This window comes from Bactrocera dorsalis, chromosome 3 (genome assembly GCF_023373825.1).
Source record: "Bactrocera dorsalis isolate Fly_Bdor chromosome 3, ASM2337382v1, whole genome shotgun sequence".
Taxonomy (NCBI): Eukaryota; Metazoa; Arthropoda; class Insecta; order Diptera; family Tephritidae; genus Bactrocera; species Bactrocera dorsalis.
The window spans coordinates 22,953,045-22,961,314 of NC_064305.1; positions in this window are offsets into that span (position 1 = coordinate 22,953,045).

Genomic DNA, 8,270 nt, shown 5'->3' on the forward strand with positions numbered 1-8,270 from the left:
TCATAAACAAATCAGGTATAAGCGGATCGCTAGAGATATAAAGTTGTTCTCTATCGCTGATTTGAAGAAAACAGTTCGCTTCGTGTACATGAACTGAACTGGTAAAATCAGACAAAGTAACGGATCAGTACTTAAGTATAAACAAAAATGTATTACTCGTTGCAATTCTCTGGTAAACATATTTCGAATAACATAGCTCAAATATATTTTAAATATTTTAAACAGATGCTTGTCGTTCGCTTGGTTTTGAAGACAACGAAAAGGAGATAAGGAATGCCTTAAAAATCATTAAAAAACGTCATTTCCATGCAGAATGTTTAAAAAATAAGAGGAATAAAACAGAAAATTAATAATTTATTTTTCGGCCTTTTTTTAACTTGTGTAATTGATTTGTAGCTAATTTAAAAAAAGTCAACTGATAGCTTACTACTAAATAACTAATTTTTAACTAACTGCTAAGTAACCATCTTGTAGTTAACTTAAATAAATAGCTAATAGCTAATATATAGCCTACTACTAAGTAGCTAACTTTAAGTTAGTTGAAAAGTCATGCAGAGTCGGATAATTGACTACTGCCTAGGACATCGCAATATTAAAATAGTCAGTTGGCTCCATGAAAAATAGTCCAAGTATCAACCGCCTCTAGTTGCGAAATAGTTAGATTAAAGTGTATTAAAAGTTAGCTGAGTTGCCGTCAGGGTTATTATAAACCTGCGAATCGCACTTTATTTTATATTATAGTTTTAATCAAACTTACAAAATTGTCTCCCGCGTAATAGTTTCAGCTTTACAACATTTTAAAGATTTTCATTTGGATGCAATTTATATAGCTACAAATGTCCCAGGAAGGAGTGCATTTAACAGAGTTGAACGACGCATGGTACCTCTCAGTCGCGAACTTACTGGTGTACTATTAAATCATGATGATTTTGGGTCACATCTTGATTCAAATAATCGAACTGCTAACTTAGATCTAGAAAAACGAAACTTCGAAAGTGGGGGAAATGTGTTGGCTGACATTTGGAGCAAGTTAGTCATTGATAATTTTCCAGTCGTTGCTGAATGTGTTGCACCAACTGTTACTGGACTGGATATTGAACAGGCTATGATGTTGAAAAATAATGCTACTTGGTACGCTAATCATGTACGTATTTTTAACAAATAGTTAAATGTGAAACTATTACATGTTTCGGTGTAAGACGTTCTAGTCTTTGGAAATTATTAAAAGAAGGATTTTTACCACCAGTGATGACAACGACGCTAAGTTTGCTCCATTATTACTACAGATATTATTAAATCTCCAAGCATCATCCCATCTGAAACATGTTCCATATCATAGACATTGCCTTAGTGTCGAGTCATACTTATTTAAAAGATCGTGTAGCATATGTGGCCTATATTTTTCTTCATATAAAGCCACCAATCAACACAAACAGTCACATAAAAAACAAGAGCTGTTACCTATTGCGAAAATTTGTCCTCAAAGAATTGCGGCTAGACGTGCCCGAGATGGATGGAAGAAGACGATATTGATACGAAAGATGTTCCTGACATCCAACTTCAGAAGAAATGAAGTACCTGATTTACCAGTAATAAATGATTAAGTATTTTAATTAGCATAATTAAGTATCTATTATTGCTTGACTAGCCATTCGTTGTGTCGTTGTGTCTGTACTTTAACATTTAACTAAATGTTGATTCTATCAAAGAATAAATAGAATAACCTGTTTTTTTTATTTTTTGATAAATCCATAAAATTGGAAAATGTGTGACGTCACAAAAGGGGGAGGGCTAGTTCAAAATGTGACAACTTGTGACAAGGACGGGGGGAGGGGTTAAAAAGTCCCTAAATTCGTGTGACGTATTTTATGGATGGCCCCTAGACTACACCAACTCGCAGTTAGCAACATTTAATAAAGGACTAACCAAAATTCAAACAGGAACGTACAGAATAATACATAAAGTCGACCTGGATGCATGCCAGAAAACATTGAATGAAATAAGCAGCATCATTAAGATGAAGATCACTGAAGAAAATCCCCTCCTTCCTATTCTCATTAACGAACTAAACTTCACACAGACTTACTCGTATTTAAACAGACTTAAACCAAGGAGATTTAAAAAATCAATAGATGCACTAGGGACAGTCTGGAAATGGATCGCTGGAAATCTCGACCACGACGACCTAGGAATTCTAGAAAATCAACTTAACATTATAATAGAAAATAACAATAAATAAGTAATAATTAACAAAGTAATTTTTGACAGAATTAACAATATCACCACAATATCAAATAAAATAATAAAAACTTTACAAACGAACGAAGAAATACAACACCATTTGGCTCTTGAAATAAAATATAAATTAAAAATTATTAAAGAGGAAATAATTAATATAGATTACGCAATGCATTGGGCAAAGGCCGGCTTCGTAATTTCATATATTTTGTCAAATGATGAACTTAGATTAATAAAATCTGTATTTGAAAATAATAATTTTACATTAAATAATATGGAAGACTCACTATCGATATAAATGATAGTTATCAAATACAATAAGTGTCTGCTGAGTCACTCATTCCTAGTGTCAAATAAAAATAATACGTGCGAAAAGAAAGTGCTTTAAATTTGTTTAGAAATATCGTTATTATTATTACAAAATTACGGGTAAATATAATTTTTAAATGTATAAAAAAAGTTAAAGAGGGAAAGCGAGCAGATTGTGGGCATGCTGTTTGATTATCGTGAGTTAAGGAATGAAACCCACGATGTACTTGAGTCAGATGCAGATTCACCGCCAGCTCTTAAAGAATTGCGAAGTGACAATATCGAATGTGATTCAAGCGGCAGTGAATCCGAAAAGGAGTTTAGTGAATCAAATGATGGCATAGATAGTGCTTCTGATGGTGAAAATTCAAGTTTGCCATATTAACGTACATAAATTATTCGGACAGAAAATGGATTTTAACCACATCATAGAAGAAGCATCAGAAAATACTCCTGTAACTAAAAAAGGTAAAAAATTAAATTTTAATTAAATAGTAAAAGGGAAATATCTTAAGTATTTTTTTTTTTTTTTTTGTTTTTCAGATATTGATTTGCTTGAGAAAAGGATATTGGACCGTATAAAACAGTCGGAAAATAAAATACTGAAAGGTAAGAAAATGGCTACGCGACTTTTGTAGCTATATTGGCGTTTTACCATTCAGTCTTATGTGACAACTTATGAAACGTCAAAAATATGTTTTTTTTTTAATGTTATTCGATACGTTTTTGTATTACAGAAATAGACCACAATCAAAACAAAGCAGACTACAAAGACAAGCCACAAATCACGAAGTGAGCTGCTCCTGAAAGTTCCATTTGATAACTTGGAACAATTTCAAAATTTTGAAAAGGATATACAGGAGTAATCCAGCAAATTTAATGAACTGGTAATATTTTTATTAACCAACAGACTATCTAAATTGTTAAACTTGAACTCAATGCATATCTTTCCAGATGGAAGAATTTTTCATTGAATATTTTTGTGTTCGAATTTGAATTTATAATTTTAATTAATTCACTAGAATTTAATATAAAGACTTTTGTGTTGGACTTTTTACACACAACTAAATTAATATTAATGCAATGAAAAATGAGGCAATATGAAATAAAACTGTTTTAATTTGAAAAAAAAAAAATATTTTTTTTAATAAACGAAATCCAATAATAGCTCCAAAACAATCAAAAACCAACATTAGAATCCAATTAGAATTCAACCTTAGAATACGATTAGATAACTAATATTTTTCTCGATATCGAGAACTAAGTCCCCTTTTTGTAGAGAATGCTATAGTTCCCGACAGTTTTTCTTATAGTTTTCTAACGTTCTACCTTAGAGAAATATAATAGAGTTCGACTCGTTCTCTTATCATTCTTTAACTTAAATGTTCGCTGGGAATACCCTTAACAAATGAGGATATTTGCGACTCAATTTTGATAAAACCAATAAAAATGAGGAAAAATATTAATAAAATCCCCTATGAGGATATAGTTACTTGTAATAATAACAAAGTTTTTGGCGTTAAGAATAAATGTAAGGAACATAATAATATAAGAATTTGTAGCCGTAGGAATTTAATAGATATTAGTAACACTACTTGCGTCCCTCGACTACTTCGAAGCGAACCAGCGGAATGCACTATAATAAACAATCAGCACAGCAGAAACAAACAATTGGGAACAACATCCGCCATGCGCCGCATAAGCGAACGTTAACCAAAAGTGCTGACGCAAGTAGATTTAAGCAATATTAAGAATATGTTTAATTGTAAATTAGTTAGTAGTTAATTTGGATTCAACCAATAAAGATCGTTTTTGACCATAAAATGTGTTTTTTTTCGACTTTGTAATCAATAGGTCGTTAATTTGCATTCCTTATAGTAGGCATTCAGCGCCGTGGTTGTCTGGTTGTCTACTAGTGGGATAAACATTAACTGTATATGGAACGTATAGCATTAGGTTCTTATAATTGCCAGACGCAATATTCTAGAAGTACACGTCGACATCAGCGAGGAGTGCGTGGCTATATAAGCCGTGGCAGCACCAACGTGCTGGGCAGTGCTAAGAGTATTTGTCAATCCAGAGTGGCTAGATGAGTTAGCGCCTCCCCCCTCAACACACGTCCCTGGACGATAACTCATGACATCAACACGATCCACACATGAAGACCACACACGAATACATCACATATGAAGACAAAGCAAAGGGCAACACCATATCGCTATCCCGTTATGCAGCGTACTCGCCACTCAGCAGCCCTTAAAAAGATCAGCAGTAACGAGCAACGGCCCTTTTTTGCGATTCCCGTTCGTGGCGACAAGACATTTTTTTCTCCGGCGGTCTACAAGTGTGAAGCGAGTGACGACAGCAACGTTTTTTATACAAGTGAACTTTCTTAAAATAAAACCGCATACAAGTGTTTTCCAATATTTCAACTAAAAGCGCATAAAAGTGTCTTCAGATTTCCAAGCACAAGTGCATAAAAGTGTTTTCCAATATTTCAACTAAAAGCGCATAAAAGTGTCTTCAGATTTCCAAGCACAAGTGCATAAAAGTGTTCTCCAATATTTCAACTAAAAGCGCATAAAAGTGTTTTCAAATTTTCAAATACATACATACATCAAAAGTGTGGTTGCTGCTAAATTCTCATTTTAATATACATACGTTCAAAGTGCGTGCTGATAATTTCCTAAATCCATATATACACAGAGATACGAATTACGAGTATACCATATATATTGAAAACATTTGTGTTGCACCAACAACGCGTTTTCTTATACCCAAGACACACATGTAGTACATAATGTAGTATAATATAGAACCTATATGTGTGTCATCAGTATTTCAGATTTTTGTTCCAAAGCAAATTGAGTTCTGTACTACAATAGCATACTACATACCATTGAAATTCAGTGGTGTTCTGCAATGTACTACGATGGATCGCATTGAACACACCCAAAGCTTTAAAGCTCATTCTGTCAAAATCATAAGTTTTCGCTGCCAGCTGACAAAATAAAAAATAAATAAATTTATCAGTTGTGGCGGTAAGACAAAAAATATGAAGAAAGTCCAAAAAAAATATTCGAGGAGTTCACAAAAATAGCCACATTTACTCGGCAATGAGCACGCAACTTGTAAATGAACACGGTGTTTTCCTAGCGCCAGCCGAGCTGCGAAATCGAATTAATAATTTAATAAAGAAGTACAGGTTTGTAAATAATTATACAATAATAATAAGTATGTGCTAATTTAAACATATCAGAGAGGAACGGAAGGCTGTGGGCCCAAGCGGAGGAGCTCCGTCTAATTGGGAATTCTACGACGACATACACAAAATAATTGGCAGCTATAAATCAAATTTCACACACGAACTGACCGACAAAAGCATTGAAAATGGTTTGCTTGAAATAGCAATTATTTTATTTTAATATTTCAATTTCAATGTATGTATTATACATCTTTTATTCCACAGTTTCGGATCCATTAGACACATCGATGGCGGCATCTTCATTGTCAAATGAAAGTGGACCTGAAGAAGCACCATCAACTTCGTCGGCTGCAATAAAGAGAAAGAGGAATAGTGATGAAGACCCCAGCAGTCAAAGTCGCAGAGGAAAACCCATCGAAGCCGCCGAAGTCGCCTAAAGGAAAGAAAAAGGCAGTAACTTCGCAAAAGAAGGCTGAAAGGGATGAAACTAGGATGACCAATTTTAGAGCGCAAGCTAGCGAGAGAACAACCCAAGAGAATCGCGAAGCACTGTTCGAAAAGTTATTTTTCGGATATCGAAATTTGAACGAAGCTATGAAAAACATACAAATTCAACAAGTAAAAAGAACCATTATGCTTCCCATTTCAACACGCTCTTGTGGATTTTTTACAGATTTAATGGACATTTCTAAATTTAAAATAGCCCAAAAAGGAGACATAATTATAATTTATATAAAATACCATAAAATAGAACTAACATGTAAGTACTATGATGTAAGAGTCATAGCTCAATTAGATGGTAAGCTTATTATTGACCAGAACATAACATATTGTAACAATAATTTTTTTAATATTCAAAATTGTAAAACAGAAATTTCAAAAACCTATTGCAAACTAAATAAAAAACACATGTTTCTCAGTAATTTTAAACAAAAAACTAGGAAAATGTAATAAATCAAAAGAAAAAAAATGCAAATTGAAGAAATTAAACCAGGAGCGATATTAGTTTCAGGAAAAAAAATTGTAGACAATCAAACAATGAATGGAACATATTTAATAACATTTGAAAATTATGCTGTCATAAATAATCAAACTTAGGAAAACATTGAAATAAAAATTTGGAATTATCTTAAAAATAACCAAATAAATCATTTTGAAATTTTAGAATATATTGAAATAACTAATAAACTGTTAAAATTAGATAACACAAATATTTTAGCAGAACGGAACAGGAATATCACCGTCCATTCATTTCTTCGTACATAATTTTAATCTTGGGAATACTTTTCATAACTAACTTAATACTAAAATTAGAAAAATCTCGCGAAATTTCCAAACCAATTGAAAATATGCAATTTCAAGAAATAACTTATAATGCTCTTTTGGATCAAATATATAAATTAACTCAAAATAATAGTGAATCGGGAATGATTCATTTTAGGAAGGGGGGAGTTAACGACAACGTCCGCATAGCAACCTTACCATAACTGTAGATAAAATTGAATCTTCACGTTTTGCAATTACACTGTCTTATAAATTAAAAATCTTAATTAACGTTATTGATTATTTAAGAATTCGATATGCTTTTTCCGTTCGGAATCCCATAATCCATTCTCATCAAAACAATATCGCTCGCCCTCACAAGAAGGCATAACAAACAATAACAATGGTAAAGAAAACAGAACGCTTAACGTTCTGCAGGAATATGCTGAAACAGCTAATACTATGTATGTTCGGACCGAGAACGAAAACATATTTTCGTGGGAAAAACTGGTTTTCGCAGGAAAACTTGTGTTTTCGTCCATGTAAAATCTGTCAAACGAAAACACAGTTTTCGCTGAAAACTACTTGAAAATTTACATTCCACTCATTATAATCGGTGCCTGCTCTAGTTTAATCGATTTTTTTGGAAGACATATTTTTTTCCGGCCCTAAATTGTCACTTCATATTTGTTTACATTCCATATAAAAAGACAGCTGTCACTTGATATTAATTTCAAAAATGAAAAAACAAAAATATAAGAAAAAAAGTTGTTGGAGTGATAGGGCAGAATTCCTACTAATTGAATGGTGGCAAAGTGCTTTTCGCGGTCCTAGGAAAAACAACCACATAGTGGAGGAAATGGCAATGGAGTTGCAGCAACAAGGTGTCCATTTCACGGCGAGTGAAATAAAATCGAAAATGCACAATCTTTCACAGAGATATAGGTATGTAATTAAATAAAATTAAGAAAAAAAAATTTATATATATATATCATGTTTTACAGGAAAGAGAAGACTGCAGTCGGGTCAACTGGCAGCTCTCTCTCGCAGTGGCCACTTTATGATAAAATGAGAGCCGTACTGTTGCCGTACGTCAGCTACAACGCCGTGAGTTGTCGGTCCGAACGACTTACGTTCCACAACATACAAATGTGTTAGCTTAGTCGGTCCGAACATAGTATAATATTGTAATTAACTCTTTCTTTGATCTGGATTTAATCAAGCTGATGCTTACACTTCAGCTTTAGCTTTATCT